Source organism: Vitis riparia, chromosome 18 (genome assembly GCF_004353265.1).
Source record: "Vitis riparia cultivar Riparia Gloire de Montpellier isolate 1030 chromosome 18, EGFV_Vit.rip_1.0, whole genome shotgun sequence".
Classification (NCBI taxonomy): Eukaryota; Viridiplantae; Streptophyta; class Magnoliopsida; order Vitales; family Vitaceae; genus Vitis; species Vitis riparia.
In genome coordinates this window covers 15891544-15912650 of record NC_048448.1, presented here as the reverse complement: position 1 = coordinate 15912650, position 21107 = coordinate 15891544, and the positions used below count along the sequence as shown (strand labels likewise).

Genomic DNA, 21107 nt, shown 5'->3' with positions numbered 1-21107 from the left:
AAGTGCTTAAAACATAATGAATTAAAGGCGCAAAATAGCACTTTTTGGGTAGTAATCAAGAAGGTTGATTTCCTCCTTGTCTCAAGAAAATGGCTCCAAGAATGGCTTGAGATGTTGGCCATTGACTTTGAAACTTCCAGTGCTGTTGGAATTGAGTAGCTCTACTACTCCATTTGAATACACTTGTTGGATAGTAAACGGGCCTATCCATCTTGACTTCAACTTTCCCGGGAAGATGTGGAGCTTAGAGTCATACAATAAGACTCTTTGTCCCTTCTAGAATTCTTTACGGGAGACTAACTAATCATGTCACCTTTTCAATCTTTGTTTTGTAATGTTTGAATTATTGTAGGTGTCACTTCTCAGTTCCTCCATCTCATTAAGGTCTAGAAATCTCTTCATGCCGGCTCTATTCAAGTCCATGTTAAGCGTCTTGATTGCCCACCAAGCGTTGTATTGCACTTCAACGAGGAGATGGCATGCTTTGCCATAGACTAGGCGATAAGGAGACATTCCAAGAATGGTCTTGTAAGTTGTTCTATAAGCCCATAGTGAATCATGAAGCTTAATAGACCAATCCCTTCTACTCGTATTCACCACCTTCATCAGTATGTTTTTGATCTCCCGATTTGCTAACTCAACTTGCCCAGAAGTCTAAGGGTGGTAAGGTGTAGCTACCTTATGCTTCACCCCGTACTTGGCTAAGAGAGTTGTGAACGGCTTGTTACAAAAATGAGTACCCCCATCACTGATTATAGCCTTGGGTACTCCAAATCTAGAGAAGATGTTGTCTTTGAGAAATTTGAGAATAACTCTGTGATCATTACGTTTGCACAGGATCGCTTCAACCTATTTAGAAACATAGTCCACTCCCACCAAGATGTAGGAGTAGCCAAAGCACATAGGAAAAGGTCCCATAAAGTCAATGCCCCAGACATCAAAAAGATCAACTATTAAAACGGGATTCAAAGGCATCATGTTCTTATGTGTTAATTTCCCAAGCCTCTGGCATTTGTCACAACTCCTACACATGGTGAGGGCATCTTTGAAAAGTGATGGCCAGAAAAATCCCGATTGCAATACTTACATAGTTGTCTTCTGAGAAGTAAAGTGGCCTCCACATGTGCTTTCGTGGTAATGATTGAGGATCCCCTGTTGCTCTTGCTTAGGGACGCACTTCCGTATTATTTGATCCACACAATATTTGAATATAAATGGCTCTTCCCAATAGTAGGCATGAATTTTTGCAAAGAAGTGCTTCTTATCTTGTGCTTTCCACTCAGTTGGAACTTCTCTGGTTAGTAGATAGTTAGCAATATGAGCATACCAAGGGGTGGCTTCTATCAACATGAGTGACTCCTCTGGAAAATCATCATTAATTGGAAAACTATGGGAATTATGTGCGATGGCTAGCCTTGACAGATGGTCGGCTACCACATTTTCCACTCCTTTCTTGTCTTTGATCTGAAGATTGAATTCTTGAAGCAAGAGAATCCATCTAATCAGCCTCGCTTTTACATCTTGTTTAGTCAACAGATATTTCAAGGTCGAGTGGTAAGTCAAAACCACAATGAAAGACCCTATCAAGTAAGCGAGGAATTTGTCTAAGGAAAAAACTATAGCCAACAATTCTTTCTCCGTGGTTGTATAATTTCTTTGCACTTCATTCAACATTTTGCTCGCATAGTAGATCACATAGGGCTTTCCATCTTCTCTTTACCCAAGAACAACTCCTATAGCAAAGTCAATGGCATTGCACATCACTTCAAAGGGCAATTTCCGGTTGGGAGCTCTCACTATTGGAGCAGTTGTCAGCAATAGCTTCAGTTCTTCAAAACTCAGTTGACATTGATCATCCCATACAAATTTAGCATCCTTTACCAATAGTTCACAAAGAGGTCTTGCAAGTTTGGAGAAATCTTTGATAAAACTCCTATAGAACCCAGCATGGCCAAGGAATTGCCTTACTCCTTTGACAATTGTTGGCGATGGCAACTTAACAATAAGTTCAACTTTTTTTTGTCTACTTCAATGCCTTGCTTTGAGATAATATGCCTAAGGACAATACCTTGGGGTATCATGAAATGGCATTTCTCCCAGTTAAGCACCAAGTCTTTTTCAATGCATCGGTTCAGCACAACTTCCAAGTTGACTAAGCATCCATCAAACGCACTTCCATATACAGTGATATCGTCCATAAAGACTTCCATAATACGCTCCACCATATCACTGAAAATGCTTAGCATGCATGATGCGACTCATGGTAGCTTAGCTTTAAAGGCGTATCAACAAAATTTATACCTTAAATACTATTGCTAAAGTAGCCAAGCTACTATAGCATAGTGGTTCTAGGATCGTTCACTGGGAAGGGTTTTCGCAAACACAAATGATATTCAAATTAGGAAAATAGGTGATTTTCTTATGGATGTTAACTTTAAAAGAAGATGAAAATGCTTTAAAGAGATTTAAACTAATTTAAGCTAACATTAAAGACTAAAATGAAAAGGTGTAAAAACAGGTTTCTCAAAGATAGATAGCTATGCTCTGGCTCTTATGCAAATTAGAAATCTCAGGATAGGCTCCTCGCGTTGGGGTTGCAACTATGGTGATGCTTGCTTCCCGAACCGGTATGGATTTAGCAAATCAAGTTTTAATCCTTTAAAATGGCAAAACAGATGGTAGTGAATTTCATCAATGGTTATTCACCTTAGATTTCCTTTGAATGGCTCGTAAGAGATAACTAATGGTCTAAAGCCAAAACCTTACCAAATATTGGCAACTCAAAGTCATTCCAGGTGATAAACTCACCTTTCAATGGCCATTGAAATTGGTTCTAACGGATTAATGCAAAACTTGGAATTGAAAACCTCACCTTCCAATAGCTCGTAGGAGATAACTAATGGATAGAAATCCAAAAGCTTATCAAGTATTGGCCGTTGGAAGTTGTCCAAAGGAAATAAAAATCAAACTTTGCATTAATGAACCATTAATGAAAAATGACTACCTTACCTTCCAGGTGCGAGAAATTTCCATGGGATTGCATCCAAGCCATCACATAACATCCATACTTTGAGAAACTGAAAAGGTTTTAGCCTCTCATCCTTGGGGATTTCATCCTCCGAGGATGTTTGGCTACTAAGAAAATGAGAAAGAAAAGAGAAAAGAAACGTATGAACAAAAGTGCCCTTATAACTTATAAAGTTACAGGTTACAAGATATATTTGTCTGAGGCTCTTCACCTCTATTTAAAGACAATAACAAGCTAAAATTACAAGATAAAGCCTTATGTCGGCTGAATACAAGGTTACAAAAGGAATTTACACGAGAAAATATCAAGCTAAAAATATCTGGGAAGTCGGTGGTGCGTGCGTGGAGAAACAGAGGATTTCAAAGGCATTTTCGCAAGGTGCCTAAATCCTCCTTGCGAAATTTCGCAAGGTGGTTTCTTCATGGTGCGAAATGGCCAAATTTCGCACCATGAAGAAAATCTCCTTGCGAAATGGTGTTCCCATTTTGATGCAGTTGTCTTTTGAAGGCCATATCTTCCTCATTTCAGCTCCAAATTGTACACGGTTTGAAGCGTTGGATTCTTTACTTCCTGAGCTTTGAAATGGTATATAGTATGCAAAAAATGGACTTCAGAAAGTTCTCCAAAAGTGTGAAAGAAGACTGCAGCTGCTGTCCTCTATTTTCCTCTTCTCCATTGTTCTTGTTTGTGCTCGTGTTTCCACTTGAAATTCAAGCCTGTAAACTTCCAAAATCCTTGCTTTAACTTGTCCAAGTAGCTCCTCCATCATTTGGCATGCTTGAATTGATTCATAAGCTGATAAAAACATGTAAACTTGCCACAAAATGGTTAAAACCAATTACTAAGGACCTTAATGAATTAATTGAGTTAAATGAATATGATTACTACACAAAGGTGCTTAAAACCATTATAATTAGGTCTACAAAATAACACTTTTTGGTAGTAATCACACCCCCCAACCGACTCATTGCTAGTCCCTTAGCAATGGAGGAGATAAAAACTAAGTAAACTATAATAATATACATAAAAGGGATCATGCAAATCACTCCAAAAAATTATATGAGTGGCATGATGGACATCCTTGGATCAATAAAGATGTGAAACTCAACCTATAATAAGAGTTGTCAAAGCATTCACTTGATCATAGAGTACAAAGAATGGATATTATGCAAGTTTAAGCATCAAAAGAATTTCCACTCTCAAAAGATCCAAATCAAATTCTTCCACTAAAAGCTAAGTGTTAATGTGATTAGCTTCCGAGTATAGTATGGATAACTATCATCTCCCCCCAATCTAAGTCTTTCTTTAAGCATAGCAAAATTAACCATCTCTTGATAGGCTAGGAACGCACCTCTTATTCACAATTCTTTTCACTTACTAAACTTAACCAATTCACCCATGTAACAAGCAGAGGATCGGTGACTCCCAACCAATAAAGGCTTAGGGCACCAGACTTTAAAGGCTTTTGCCACCCCTTCGGACCATGCTCAGGTTTCAAGGCAAGCAAAGAAGTTTATTCTATTTTTTTTTCTTTTTTTCTTTTTCTTTTTCTTTTTTCTATTTTTTTCAAAGACTCATTGGTCTTTATGAGGTGTCCCAACACTATTAAAGAGAGGTTAAATGTGTCAAATTATGATTTCTCAAGCTTAGAGGGTGAGATAGTTTCACATCTTATAACCGGAATCTAATGTATGTGTGTGCGAATAGCTTAAGGTGGAAGAGATAAGTTTGCATGCAATGGGAGTTTCAACAATTCATCAACTTTTAGAAGAGCATAATACAAACTCTAAGACTCATGTAATCAAGTTGAAACTCGACTTCTCTCATTTAATTTTGAGAGTTAATCCTTAATATCCATGGAGTTTAAAGCAAAAATTTTTTAAATTTAAAAAAAGCTAATTTAACTAAGTATGATAAAAATTTAAACTAATACTTCCTCATCTCTCCCCCCAACCGAGATGAACATTGTCCTCAATGTTTGAATCGAAAATAAGGAGGAAGGAAGTGGTACCTCATGTGATGTGGACTTGGAGTTGAGAAGGTTGAACCACCTGTTTCAAAATTCAAAAATTGAATGAGAGAGGAATTTATACTAAATATTTACAAAAATGATGAGTGGGCCCCACTTTGAGCAGCTGAGGACAAGGCTCAAAGGGTCCATGCCATGATGGTATACTCATATAAGTTGCAATGACATTTGAATGTAGCTTGCAGGGGTGTTAAAATTGGAGATTTTTGGCTAAAACAAGGGAAAACAAAGGAGGAGTGAACAGTGAGTGCCAAAATTGGCACAGTCACTGTTCACCTCCTTTGAAGCCCGATTGTGTGCTTTCCAAGTTTTAGAAAAAATTCAAAAATGGTTTTTAAAAGGTATGGTTAGGCTCTAAACAAGATTCCTAAGGTGTTTGGGTAGTTTTTAAATGATGAAAAACAAAATTAAATGATGGAAAATGAAAATCAAAGTGGACGGCCATGCATGGAATGGTTTTGAAATTCGATTTTTAAAAAGTTTTGGATGGATGGGATTTCTAAAATTGGGTTCCTAAGGCTTAGAATGGATGAAGGGAAGGTAACTTGGAAAAACATGGAATTCAAGAAAAAGGCCTTCCTGAGAGCTTTGTTTTTAGAAATTAGCTTGAAAATCATTTCGCACCAAGATAAACAAGGTGCGAAAGTTTTCGCACTAGTAATTGAGGTGCGAAGATAGCATCCCGGGAGGCTTGGCTTTCCAAAATGCATAGAAATTCCTTTTCGCACCATGCACTGTCACTGTGCAAAAATTCGCACTGAATGTGTTCATGTTGCGAAATTCCACTGAGAGCCTTGCTTATGCATTTTGGCTCCCCTGTTTCCTCTGTTTCACCTCCATTTCGATTTTTGCAAGCATCGTACCTGCATGAACACTTCAAAACTCATCTTAAAAACATATTAAAACTAAATTAAAGCTAAGAATTCAAACTAAAACATGCATAAATTTAAAGAAAGCATAGAATTTAAATGAAGTTGATAGCATGTACCCCAAAAAGAAAATGAACTATTTAGCTCATCCTCACTCACACACCCACGTCATGCTGAATTCCCCCTGGATCCCAAACAAAATTGGCATCCTTCCCATTTGGCCCAAGGGAATTCGTTTCTCTTCTCTTCCCCACAGAAGTGGATGCTTTAAAGGGTTCAGGTAACCCTTTATCATCTTGAACCTTATGATTTTCAATGGAAGGTTGGTCCATAGAGTTGTCATAGCAATCCCCCACCAAAGTGTCGATCTTCAACACTTTCCTTGATCTTATTGCATTGGTTCCTTGAAGGTTATGGTGGGGTTGAGGAGGAAGCTTCCTTTTCCCCCTTGCTATGTCGAGATTGGTGAGCTTCTCAATGGAGTCTTGAACTTTTTCTATCCTTAGTGATAGATCATTATAAACCTCCTCCATTCTTACATTTATTGAACTCTCCAAATTATCAATCTTTTCATTAAGATGAGAGTTGATCTTTTGTTGCTCACCTACAAAGTCCTCCATGACTTTGCTTATCTTCAAAATGGCTTGCTCCAATGAAGATGTACTCATTGATGGTTGAGGTTGAGGTTGGGTTGTAAGGTTGGGATGGTTATTCCAACTTGAGGTGTAGTAGCTTTGATAACCGCACATGTCTCTCACAGTTGGAATGGTAGGGCACTCCCCTACCGTATGCTCATATGAATCATCTCCATTCAAAGCATACTTACTACCCCATTAGCTTTGTTGAACTTGCCTTTTCCCTAATTCAATCTGATCCCTCATGGATAGGTATGCGAATTTGTCATTCGGTTGATGTTGAGGTTGGCTTGTAAGGTTGGGATGGTTTACATACTCAAATGAAGTTGGCATGGCTTGTGGTTGTGCTTCAGTATGCACATTTCTCAATTCAAACTCTTCTATCGTTCTAGCCATAGATGCTAGCTTTGCCTTCATGCTCATGTCTTCATTCAAAGCATCCTTACTACCCCATTGGCTTTGTTGAACCTGCCTTTTCCCTAATTCAATCCGATCCCTCATGGATAAGTATGCAAATTTGTCCTTCTCATGATCAATGAGAGCTTTGATCTTCATGCGGAATTTCCATTTCTAAAGAAAATGATATTCAACGAAGGCTCTTTTCTTCAACTTGTACCAGGGTTCCTTCTTGGTCTCGAATCCAACAAGGAATGCACAAATTGAAATTAAAACAAAAATAAAAGAAAAGAGAATAAAAAATTTAACTAAATAAAAACTAAACTAAAAAAAAATTAGAAGAAAACTCACCAAACTTGTGATGAAGATCACAATTTACCCTTAATGGTTGCTTCACTGTGCTTGTGGCACCTTCCCCGGCAACGGCGCCATTTGATGCGACTCATGGTAGCTTAGCTTTAAGGGCGTATCAACAAAATTTATACCTTAAATACTATTGCTAAAGTAGCCAAGCTACTATAGCATAGTGGTTCTAGAATCGTTCACTGGGAAGGGTTTTCGCAAACACAAATGATATTCAAATTAGGAAAATAGGTGATTTTCTTATGGATGTTAGCTTTAAAAGAAGATGAAAATGCTTTAAAGAGATTTAAACTAATTTAAGCTAACATTAAAGACTAAAATGAAAGGGTGTAAAAACAGGTTTCTCAAAGCTAGATAGCTATGCTTTGGCTCTTATGCAAATTGGAAATCTCAGGATAGGCTCCTCGCGTTGGGGTTGCAACTATGGTGATGCTTGCTTCCCGAACCGGTATGGATTTAGCAAATCAAGTTTTAATCCTTTAAAATGGCAAAACAGATGGTAGTGAATTTCATCAATGGTTATTCACCTTAGACTTCCTTTGAATGGCTCGTAAGAGATAACTAATGGTCTAAAGCCAAAAGCTTACCAAATATTGGCAACTCAAAGTCATTCCAGGTGATAAGCTCACCTTTCAATGGCCATTGAAATTGGTTCTAACGGATTAATGCAAAACTTGGAATTGAAAACCTCACCTTCCAATAGCTCGTAGGAGATAACTAATGGATAGAAATCCAAAAGCTTATTAAGTATTGGCCGTTGGAAGTTGTCCAAAGGAAATAAAAATCAAACTTTGCATTAATGAACCATTAATGAAAAATGACTACCTTACCTTCCAGGTGCGAGAAATTTCCATGGGATTGCATCCAAGCCATCACATAACATCCATACTTTGAGAAACTTAAAAGTTTTAGCCTCTCATCCTTGGGGATTTCATCCTCCAAGGATGTTTGGCTACTAAGAAAATGAGAAAGAAAAGAGAAAAGAAACGTATGAACAAAAGTGCTCTTATAACTTATAAAGTTACAGGTTACAAGATATATTTGTCTGAGGCTCTTCATCTCTATTTAAAGACAATAACAAGCTAAAATTACAAGATAAAGCCTTATGTCGGCTGAATACAAGGTTACAAAAGGAATTTACAAGAGAAAATATCAAGCTAAAAATATCTGGGAAGTCGGTGGTGCGTGCGTGGAGAAACAGAGGATTTCAAAGGCATTTTCGCAAGGTGCCTAAATCCTCCTTGCGAAATTTCGCAAGGTGGTTTCTTCATGGTGCGAAATGGCCAAATTTCGCACCATGAAGAAAATCTCCTTGCGAAATGGTGTTCCCATTTTGATGCAGTTGTCTTCTGAAGGCCATATCTTCCTCATTTCAGCTCCAAATTGTACACGGTTTGAAGCGTTGGATTCTTGACTTCCTGAGATTTGAAATGGTATATAGTATGCAAAAAATGGACTTCGGTAAGTTCTCCAAAAGTGCAAAAGAAGACTGCAGCTGCTGTCCTCTATTTTCCTCTTCTCCATTGTTCTTGTTTGTGCTCGTGTTTCCACTTGAAATTCAAGCCTGTAAACTTCCAAAATCCTTGCTTTAACTTGTCCAAGTAGCTCCTCCATCATTTGGCATGCTTGAATTGATTCATAAGCTGATAAAAACATGTAAACTTGCCACAAAATGGTTAAAACCAATTACTAAGGACCTTAATGAATTAATTGGGTTAAATGAATATGATTACTACACAAAGGTGCTTAAAACCATTATAATTAGGTCTACAAAATAACACTTTTTGGTAGTAATCAATGCATATTTGGAATGTTGTTGGTGCATTGCATAAGCTGGAAGGCATTCTTCTGTATGCGTAGGTTCCGAATGGACATGTGAAAGTGGTCTTCTCCTGGTCTTCAACAACAATTTCTATTTGAAAATACCTGGAGTAGCCATCCAAGAAACAGTAAAATGGATGGCCTGCGACTCTCTTAAGCACTTGATCAATAAACAGCAACGGGAAGTGGTCCTTCCTTGTTACGTCATTTAACTTTCTATAATCAATACACACCCTCTAACCTGAAGTGAGGTGTGTAGAAACTTCTTCTCCCTTATCATTTTGCACCACTGTGATCCCTGATTTCTTTGGCACAACTTGCGTAGGACTCACCCATGGGCTATCTGATATGGGGTCGATAATACATGCCTGAAGTAGCTTAAGCACTTTAGCTCGTACCATCTCTTGCATGTGAGGATTCAATCTTCTCTGGGGTTGACGAACTAGCTTAGCTTCTTCTTCCATGTATATATGATGAGTATAGACTAAAGGGTTAATCCCTTTTAGATCAAAAATTTTCTACCCTGTCGCCTTCTTGCATCTCCTAAAGATTTCAAGTAGACAATCCTCCTGAGTAGTTGTAAGAGATGAAGAAATAAAATAGGGCTCTGCTTGTTCTCTTCCAGGTAATGGATTCTAGCATAAGCTTTGGGGGCTCTTCCTTAACAGCTTCTTGTGTCTCGTCCCCATTTAATAAAGGGAGAATTTCTTCTCTCATCTTCAAAGGGGGCAAAGTAGCAAGCAGATCTGAGGGTTCAGGTAACCCTTCATCTAGATCCCCAAGACTCTCGTTTAAATCTTCTAGCATTTTCTGATCATAAGGCTCCTCTACTAAGTTGTCTATCATGCACACCTCTTTTGGTCCTTCTTCTTCTTCCGGATGGAATTGTTTGTTGCACATATAAAAGATACTGAGCTCCAACGTCATGTTGCCAAATGTAAGCTGCATGACTCCATTCCTACAATTGATGATAGCATTTGATGTACCTAAGAATGGTCTTCCAAGTATGATAGGAATACAGTTAGTTCCTTTAGCAACCGAGTCTGTATCAAGAACAATAAAATCCATTGGATAGTAGAATTTGTCAACTTGAATTAGGACATCTTCAATCATACCTCTTGGAATTTTCACAGATCTATCTGCTAGAGATTGAGTGATTGATATTGGCTTTAACTCTCCAAGTCCCAATTGCTTGTAGATAGAGTAGGGTAACAAATTCACACTTGCTCCCAAGTCTAACAAAGCTTTCTCCACACACGTCTCTCCAATCATCATTGAGATGGTAGGACAGCCTGGATCTTTGTATTTCACCAGAGACTTGCACTGTATAATGGAACTTACTTGCTCATTTAAGAAGACTTTCTTACTCACATTTAACCCTTTTTTTATATAGTGCATAAGTCCTTAAGGAATTTTGCATAAGTCGGAACTTGTTTGATCATGTCTAGCAAAGGGATGTTAACTTTCACTTGCCTCAACACTTCAAGAATTTTTGATGCGTTGCTTATTCCTTTTTTGCCATGCAAAGCTCGTGGGAATGGTGGAAGCGTGTGTTTCTTTATCATATCTTCCTGGTTGATGGTCCTCTCTGGTTCTTCATTCACAGTAGATTCAAGGTCCTCCTTCTTTGTACTATTCCCTTTCCTCTTTCCTTTGATTTCCTCCCTCTTCTCTTTCTCTGCTTCACTCTCTAGTTCATGTTCTGGCTTGGATGTAGGCAGATCAACCTCTTTACCACTCCTTAGAGTGATCACTACTTTGACTTCCCTCACTTGTGAAGCTTCTCCCACCCGAGCCTCCACTTCATGGATACCCTTGGGATTCTAGTGAGGTTGAGAAGGAAATTTTCCTTTCTCATGCACTGTGTTGAGATTGATGAGCCTTGAGATTTGGTACTAGAGATTATCTATCTTCTGAGATAGATCATTTTGCCTCCCATCCATTTTTTTTTATCTAGATTGGCAATTTCTTGCCTGAGTTGAGCATTGATGGATTTCTGGTCTCCAACAAAGTCTCCCATGACATTGCTAAGATTTACAATGGCTTATTCAAGACTTGAGGCTTGCGGGGGTGCTTGGCCAAGTTGCATGTACTGAGGTGCCCTTGGCTTCCAAGAGAAATTCGGATGGTTCCTCCAATTTGAATTGTAGGTGTTGCCATATGAAGCGTTGTTATTAGGCTTAAATTGTCCAACAACATTCGCTTGGTCCTCAAACATTTCTCTCGCAGCTGGAATTGTAGGACACTCTGCCACCAAGTGCTCAAAAGATTGACAAATTGATTCGTTCCCAATTGGTGTCTCAACTGATTCACGTCCAGCTAGTGCTCTTTGATTGAGAGAGTAATCAACAAAATTTATAACCTATATCACCATGCATTAGGATAGCTTTAGCTAATATAGCATAGTTGCTCTAGGATCGTTCTCTAAGAAGGGTTTTCAACTCACAACTGATACCAATTCAAAGTTAAATTGGTGCTTTTTCATTTCAAGGTTAGCTTAAGAAATAAAACATAAACTTTGGTTCAATGAAGTTTTGTTTCAAGCTAACTAAAAAGAAAGTAATGGAAATTACTTATGAAGAAAAACATTCCTTGGAGGTTTGGGTTCACAGGGGAGGTTCCTTATGCAAAAACAGAGCTCTGGTCATTTGGTTCATTTCCTCGCATTAGAGAATTAACATATAGTCAATTCTCTAACCGGTGTTGTATAGAAGTATCCTTTAAATGGATTTCAGCTCTAATTCCTTCTCACTGATGCAACTTGCAATGGCTTGTGCCTCTCACCTAGCATTTTCCATTCAAGGTGATCTTTAACTTTCGACTTCCCTTCTCAAGCTCATAAGAGATAACTAATGGATGTCTCCTTGGAGTCCAAAAGCTTACCAAGTGTTGGCAATTCTAGAAAATCCTACCTTCAAGTCACTTCCCAAAAGCTTGCAAGAGGTAAACTAGTGCATCTCCATGGACGGAGATCACTTGCCTTACCAAGTGTTGACTCAAGTGAATTGAAGGTGTTTTAAGTTAACTAAAAACATAGAAATCATTAAAGGATCACACTTTCTCTTCTTTAATGGCTGAAACCACAAAGCTACTAATTCTTGCATTTGGAACCTTTTCTGGCAACCTTAGCTCCAAGGAACTAAAAGTCTAGCCACTCATTCTCTGAGGAAACTTCCTCAGAGCTTGTTTGGCTAGTAAGAAAAAGAATGAGAAAACAAAAATATATATGAAAAACAGAGCAAGTGCTCTGTAAAATATATTTCTTGCAGAATTGTACAAATGATGCGTCTCAGAACAAGCTCTCCACCCTTTACATCATATTATCTATATATAAGAGGTTATTCACCCTTTGTTCTTACTTAAAGACTAAGGAATCCTATGATAGGTGGATTACAAGGAGAGTTTGGGGATTTAGACATCAAATATCTAAAGCAAAATATCTCAAAATGTTGGTCGCACATATCGGGAAGCTTTAGGAGAACACCGCGGCACTGTGCAAAATCTGGGTAATCTGAAATGTCGGTCGTGGATGCTCTCTGGGTGAGCGCTATTAGAGGATCTGGACATGTCGGACCGGGGAAGTTGAAACACCTCCTCTCCCATCCGGCGTCAGGCACTGGATGTGAAATATCCGGAGAAGATGGAACATCGGCCGGTGATTCGTGCCCAGTTGGGTATTTTAATAAAAAATGTTTATAAATCCTATGACCTTATACTAGCGTAGCAAAGCTACTATAGTATAGCAGCTCTAGGGTTGAACTCTGGGATGGGTTTTCACTCTACCAGTGATAGACTCAAGATTAGAAATTGAATCTGATGTTTCCTTTGTAAAAAACTTAAAGTTTAAAAGAAAATAAAATTTGTTTTGAAAGTGGTGTTTGGAACTAAACTAACATAGAACTAGGTAAAAATGGAAGAAAGAAAGTCTCCCGGAGCTAAAGGTTGCTAGGATCAAGTTCAGAATGCAAAGTGAGAAATTCCGGATTTTTCTCCTCGTATTAGGGACAACAACATAAAGGATGGTTGTTTCCCGAACCGGTATAGGTTTAACAATGAAGATTTAATCCATTAAAAGTCAATAGAAATGGTAGTCAAGTTCCATTAATGGCTTTAGACACTATTGGTCTTCACCTTGAGCCACTTTCCAATGGCTCGTACATGATAACTAATGGTCTTATGTGGATCTAGCAATAAGTATCCACAGAGACCTAAAAGCTTATCATGTATTGGCCATTCAAAGTGATTCTAAGGGATTTAAAGCAAAACTTTAAATTTAAAAGCCATTTATGAACTCCAACTACCTGCATTTAAGGCACGAGAGTTTTCCACTTTTGCATTTGGACTTTTCACCTAGCTTCCTTCACTCCAAGAAACCAAAGGTTTAGCCTCTCATCCTCTGGGAAAACATCCTCAGAGGTTGTTTGGCTTCCAAGAAAAAGAAAATAGAAGAGAGAAAAGGAAAGCAAAGAGAGCTCTATATTATCCCCAAGAGGAAAATTTCACTCAGTGTAAAATATACAAAAAAGTCTCCTCCGAGAGATGATTTCCACCCCTCTTATGAACAAAGCAAAGCCTGTGATTGGCTAATTACAGGGATAAGAAAGGAATTTACATCAAAAAATACAAAAGAAAAGATCTCTTGTGGAGTCATCAGAACAGAGGAGATTTTGCACCAAAGTCGCATGAACAATACAAGGTGCGAAATTCGCACTCGCATGAACAGTACAAAGTGCGAAATTTGCCATTTTGAGCTCCTTATACGAATGGCAATATACCATTATAAGTACTTGATTTGTCAGCAATTCCGAGCCGGTTCCGAATATGGGATTCTTGAAAGGTGATTTTGCACGATGAACAAAATAGAGCCTCCCAAAGTGACAGTGCACGGCTACAAAAATTGCTTCTTTCCTCTATTTTTCCTCTTTGCTTCTCTCCTTTACTTGGCTTGTCTTAATGATCCAAAAAGCTGGCAAAACACTAAAACTAGTCACAAATATGATTAGAAGTCATTGCTAGGTCCTTAACATGCCAATTGGAATAAAAATGGAGAACTACTACACAAAAGTGCTTAAAACATAATGAATTAAAGGCGCAAAATAGCACTTTTTGGGTAGTAATCACTCCCCCCAACTGACACATTGCTAGTCCCTTAGCAATGAAGGGGAGAAAAGGAAAGAAAAATAGATAATATAATAATTTACAAAATCATGTTGATCACTCCAAAAAATAATCAAGTGGCATGATTGGATCAAACTCTCACATGGCAAGTCAAGGATATAAAACTCAATCATCAACAAGAGTCATCAAATAACTTACCTATCACAACATACAAAGAGTGGGCATTATGCAAATTTGAGTATCAAAATAATTTCCACTCCCAAAGGACCAACTCTTAATTTTCCACAAAAATCTAAGTGTTAAGGTGCTTAGTTTCCAATTATAATATGTCAAACTATATTCTCCCCCCAACTAAGGTTTTTCTCTAACTTTAGCAACACTAACCCCCATATAAAAGGCTAAGAACACACCTTTTTTTTTTTAAACTCCACCCATCCACCCATGTAACGAGTAGTGAGGTCAGTGACTCCCAACCAATAAAGGCTTAGGGCACCAGGCTTCAAAGATTTTCACCATATACCCCTCGGACCTTGCTCGGGTTTCAAAGCAAGTGAAGCAAATTTTTTTTTTTTTTTTTTTTTTGCATAAGACACATTGGCCTTTTATAAGGTGTCCCAACACTAACAGAATGAGGTCAAAGGCACCAAGTTGAAAATTTCCTAAGTTTAGGGGGTGAAAAAGTTTTCCATCTTAAAACTGGAATCTAATGTGATTAGTGTGTGAAAAGATTAGAGTGGAAGACTTAAGATTGAAATCAAAAGGAGCTTCAACAATTTATCAACTTCAATAAGCATAATACAAACTCTGAGACCATGGCAATAAGATAAGAATTTAATTTCTCCCATTTATTTTTGAGAATTTATCTTTGAGAAACAAAGAGAGTTTGCAAAAATTTGTTAGCAAAAATAACCTAACCAAAAATCCAACAAATTACTTCCTCAACTCTTCCCCCAACTAGGATGAACATTGTCCCCAATGTTCCAAAAGCAAGTGATAATAAAAGGGAGGAAGTGATACCTCCTGATAGTAAGGGACTTCGAATGGACAGGAGAAACCACATGTTGCAAAAGAAAAAAAAATCATAAGAGTGATGAGTAGAAAAATAAAAAGGAATAGCTAATATACACAAAAAGGAAGATGTCTATATAAACTAAGAGAGTACAATATACAAGATAAACATGGAAAACATCCAATCCCAGTATAAAAGTGGTCCAAAATATATATCACATCCAAAAACATAGAATATAGATACAAAAAAAAAAAAAAAAAAAAAGAGGAGTGATCGTATGATCAAGTAGTAGGCTCCTCTGGTGGATAGGAGGGGTCCTTAGCTGCAACTGTGGAAGGTACCGCTACAGGTGTAGCATCATCAGCTGGATCAAAAGGCTCTGAGGGCACAGGAGAAACAGGTGGAGCTGGTGGCAAAAGACCGAGGTGCTGCTGAATCTCATGGAGAATGAGAGTCTGCTGGTCCTGCCGAAGCTGGAGGTGGTCCATCCGCTCCATAATGGCCGTCTGAGTAGTGGTCAAAGTCTAGAAAGAAGCGAGCAAGTCACGATACTCTGCAATAGGGATAGTAATGGGCGGTTCTTGGGTAGGAGGAACAGCAGGTGGGGCATCAGACAATGCTGCCTCTGGTATGGGCTCCGAGGGAGCTGAAGTGGACGGAGCAAATATAGATGGTAAGGGCTGTGGAGGAACTTCCCTTGGCTCGGGAAGTTCTGGGGAACGCTGATGGTGCAATACATGATTCCATTGGTCAAGAGAGAAGCTCTCTCGACAATGGCGGCGAGTCTCAGAATGAGGGTCTGCAGGGAAACCCATATGCGCCAGAACATGGCATAGCAGCCGAGGGAAAAGTAAAAGAATGGTGTCTACCCTCATAAGACGCCTCTTATGCACCTTCTCCTCAAAATGGAGAAGGGAAGCCATAATCAAATGATGGGGGCCAAAGTAGTAGCCCTCAGAGATACGGAATAACGCCTATAGAATGGCCCCTCGCCTCTGCACTTTATGCTGAAGAGGAAAAAGATTGGTGCGAAGCACCACATCAACTAGGAGCATCCCAGAGGGAAGCTCCTTCCTCATAATGATCCTGTCTGAAGATGTCCCTCGAGATAGTATACTAACCATGTCCCACTCAGAAAGTAGGGTCCATCGTCTAAATGTAGTTGGATCTGCTGGTGCATAAGGGGTATGGAAAGCCTCAGCAATCTGTCTAGCCCCCAAAATACCCTAGCATCCATCAATGGTAAAATGGATCAAGGCGGGTGTTGGGACGCCACGAGTAGTCATAGACTGGTAAAAGTCTAAAGCTACTCGAGGATAAAAGAACTGCGGCGGAGTCATAAAGGGTACAAGATGGTACCTCTCAAGTAGGTGGTATGAATCCCCCAACTCAGGTTACTGTCGCAAAACATAGTGATCAAAATATGCCTCGTCGTTGTAGTATAGTGGTGAGTATTCTCGCCTGTCACGCGGGTGACCCGGGTTCGATCCCCGGCAATGGCGCCATTTGATTCATGCCTAATTGGTGTCTCAGCTGATTCGTGTCCAGCTGGTGCTCCTTGATTGAGGGATTAATCAACAAAATTTATAACCTATTACACCATATACTAGGGTAGCAAAGACAAAGCTACTATAGCATAGTGGCTCTAGGATCGTTCACTGGGATGGTTTTCACTTCACAAATGATATTATTTCAAAGATAAATTGGTGCATTTTCATTTCAAGGTTAGCTTTAAAGGAAAACATAAAGATGTTTGAACAAAGATTGGTTTTAAACTAACCAAAAATAGTAACTGATTTTACTTATAAAGAAAAGTGTTTCTTGGAGTTTAGATCACTAGGCTCAGATTCCTCATACAAAAAGGGAGTTCCGGTCACTTGTTTGCATTAGAGAATTAACATATAGTTCCTTCTCCAACCGGTGTTGTACAGATGCTTCCCATTAATGGGTTCAAACACTAAATCCCTCTCACTGATGCACCTTGCAATGGCTCATACCTCTCACCTAGCACTTGCCATTCAAGGTGATCTTTAACCTTGGATTTCCCTTCACAAGCTCGCAAGAGATAACTAATGGATGTCTCCTTGGAGTCCAAAAGCTTATCAAGTGTTGGCAATTCTAGAAAATCCTACCTTCAAGTCACCTCCCAGAGGCTCGCAAGAAGTAAACTAGTGAATCTCCATGGATGGAGATCACTTGCATTACCAAGTGTTGGCCCAGGTGATTTAAAGACGTTTTAAGTTAACTAAAAAGATAAAAACCATCAACGGGTCACACTTTCTCTTCATTAAAAACTAAAACAACAAAACTTCCAATTTATGCATGTGGAAACTCACCCGGTTACCTTAGCTCCAAGAGACAAAGAGTCTAGCCTCTCATCCTCTGAGAAAACATCTCAGAGAATGTTTGGCTAGCAAGAAAATGAAAATGAAAGAGAAGACAAGAATATATAGGAAAAACAGAGCAAGTGCTTTGTATTTTACTTCCTTCCCAAAACTGTACAAAGGATCCCCTGGAACCAAAACTCTAACACCCCCCAGAACAGGCTCCTCGGGCTCCCTTAATACCACAATTACACTTACAGCTATTACATAGATATTTTTGCCAAATTCCTAACTTAAAAACTAAGGAATTCTATCACTGGTGGTTTACAAGGAGAATTTGGGCATTTAGACAACAAAAATCTAATAAAAAATATCTCCAAGTGTCGGTTACAAATATCGGGAAGCACTCAGGACCACTTCGCAGGTGAAAGGTGAGGTCTGCGAAATTTCGCAGGTGCACAAGAGGAGCTGCGAAATTTCTTCATAGCAGGCAGCTGCTTCAACACCTTAGCAAAGTGGACTTCCATCATGTGGTGTTTGGCTTCCATCACGGCGTGAAGCTTCAGGGGAACTCCATAGCACTGTACAAAAAGGCTGCGAAACCATTCCACAACAAAAGTGCTGATTACGCACCACTTTTTCTGAAGCCTTCCTTCAGCTTGGAGTGATTGGCTTCCAATGGCTGTAACTTCCTCATTTCAGCTCCAAATCGTACACCGTTTGAAGCATTGGATTCTTGACTTCCTGAGCTTTGAAATGACATATTGTATGCATAAATTGGACATCAGGAAGTGCTCCAAAAGTGGCTGCAGTGACTGTCATCAAGAATGCTTCATGGCTGGCTTCTCTTTGCTTCCCCTTTGCATTTCCACTTTGCTTATGGCAAAAGTGCTCCTAAGCTTTGATTCTTCATTCCTCTAAGCTTCCCATTGCTTGCCAAGGATTCCATATAACTCTCCTCAATCTCATAATGCTTTGGTGATCAATTTACTAACAAAAACACCAAAACTTACACAATTTGATTAGAATTGATTGAAAGGGGCCTTAACATGCTAATTGGGCTAAAAGACACTAACTACTACTCAAAAGTGTTTAAAAGGATTAATTATAAGCTATGAAATAGCACTTTTTGAGTAGTAATCACTCGACAATCGGAGTTGCCCTCAATGGGCGAGCTGGTGAGGATAGGGCGTCTGGTGGGAGGAGACTGAGACTGTGAATCTCAAGCTGCTCTGGAGGACTCTCCTGGCTCTAAAGTCTTGGCCTTCTTTGTAGGAGGACTCCTAGCTGGAATCTGAGTAGGGGCCACAGGCGTGGCAGTTGCTCTCCTCGTATGATATCTGCGCTGGGGGGCAGAATCAGGTAAATATGGGGGTGCATCTAGTGGGGCCCGCACAGGGACAACTCTATGACTGCTCTAGGGAGTTGAGGTAAAGCCTCATCGGGTCTTAGGCAAAAGGGAGCAAAGAAATGAGGCTCAGAGGCTTAGGATTGGGGAGAGTAGGGGTGAAAAATCCCAAAAATTCGCACAAGGGGGTAGGGTGGTGCGAATTTCACACAATGCACTATTCACTTGTGCAAGATGCGAAATTTGTGATTATTTCAAATGGAATTTTTTTTTTTTGTTTTTGAGGGTGGGAAATGCGGGTTGAGGTAGGAAAGAGGTTTTTCATGGTGGGAAAGCTTGGAAATGGGAGTTTTACAAGAAGAGAATAGAGGATTTTGACGCTCCCATAGCCGCGGAAATGGGTTTCTTTTGAAGAAACCATGGCTTTGAATCCTTAGCTTGAGGTTTTGGTTTTGAAAAATCAAGGTTGGGTTTTGTTTAGGGATGGATTTGGAATGTTGAGTGAAGAAATGAAAGGTTTTTTATGGTGGAAGGAGGAGAAAGAGCTGAAAATGGAAGTCACGGACTGTTATGAATAGTGTGGTGCCGCGGCTATGGGATGAAGCTCTTGAGATGGCCTACCATGGTGGGATTGAGGATGGGAGATGATGAAGGAGAGGACCTTGTGGATGGAAAGGAGTGATCGAAAAAGAGGTGTTGAGAGGATTGAAGAAGAACAAGTTTAGACTTTAAGAAGAGAAATCGGCTTTTAAAGTTACAAAAATGGGTTTGTTCATGTTCTTCAATTTCGCACTAGGTGAATAGTGAAATGTGAAAATTTTCGCATTCCTGAGATTTTCGAAGACCGAGAGCATGCTTTCTGGAAAATGGTCACAAAGGCAATTTCGCACAAGGGGGTAGGGTGGTGCGAATTTCGCACCAGAGAATTGAGTAGTGCGAAATTCCATGTGTCTTGGCTTTTCTCCCCTGTTTTCCCCTATTTTCCCCTTGACTTCATTCTTCAAGCTTTCCTACCTGCATGTTAACACAAAAACCAATTCAAACCACATTAGAATGAAATTAAGGTCAAAAATAAAAATCAAAACATGCATATACACAAGAAAACACTAGATTAAACTAAAATCAACGCAAAAGGAAACAAAAAGGATGAACTTTTTAGTCTTTGAAGAGACTAAGTTCAACCATGAACTGAGTGTTTTCATGTTAGAGGTGGATCAAGGAGGATGAATTCCTCCTTGTCTTAGGAAAATGATTCCATATATGGCTTGAGACGATGCCCATTCACTTTGAAAGTTCGAGTGCTCTTGAAGTTGAGTAGTTCCACTACTCCATTTGATTGCACGTCATGAATTATGAAAGGACCCGTCCACCTTGATTTCAATTTTCCTGGAAAAAGATGAAGTTTAGAGTCATAAAGCAAGACTCTTTGTCCCTTGGTAAAATTCTTCTGAATTTCCAATGATCATGCCATTTCTTCAACCTCTCTTTTGCAATTTTTGAATTGAGGTAAGCATCATTCCTCATTTCCTCCAATTCGTTCAAATCCAAACATCTCTTTAACCCGGCTCTTGTCAAATCCATGTTGAGCTTCTTGATTGCCCACCATGCTTTATATTCAACCTCCACTGGGAGATGACACACTTTGCCATAAACAAGGCGATAAGGAGACATTCCAAGAATGGTCTTATAAGCGGTCCTATAAGCCCATAATGAATCCAGGAGCTTAATAGACCAATCCTTCCTATTCACATTCACCACCTTCATCAGTATATTCTTGATTTCCCAGTTAGCTAACTCAACTTGGCCACTTGTTTGAGGGTGATAAGGTGTAGCTACCTTGTGCTTGACCCCATATTTGGCTAGAAGAGTCTCAAAAGGCTTGTTGCAAAAGTGGGTTCCTCCATCACTGATAATGGCCTTAGGCACTCCAAATCTTGAAAAGATGTTCTCCTTGAGAAATTTGAGAACCACCTTATGATCATTGCTCCTACATGGGATTGCTTCTACCCACTTAGAGACATAATCCACTCCCACCAAAATGTAGGAGTGTCCAAATGACATTGAAAATGGTCCCATGAAGTCTATCCCCCAAACATCAAAGAATCCACTATCAAGATGGGGTTCAAGGGCATCATATTCCGGCATGTTAGCTTCCCAATCCTTTGAC

General features: G+C 39.3%; 1 non-coding gene across 1 annotated transcript; it reads left to right on the top strand.

The window, feature by feature from the left end:
• Positions 1–16698: 16698 nt before the first annotated feature.
• Positions 16699–16770, top strand: TRNAD-GUC. The gene has a single exon. It is a non-coding gene; the product is annotated as a tRNA-Asp (tRNA).
• Positions 16771–21107: the final 4337 nt, after the last annotated feature.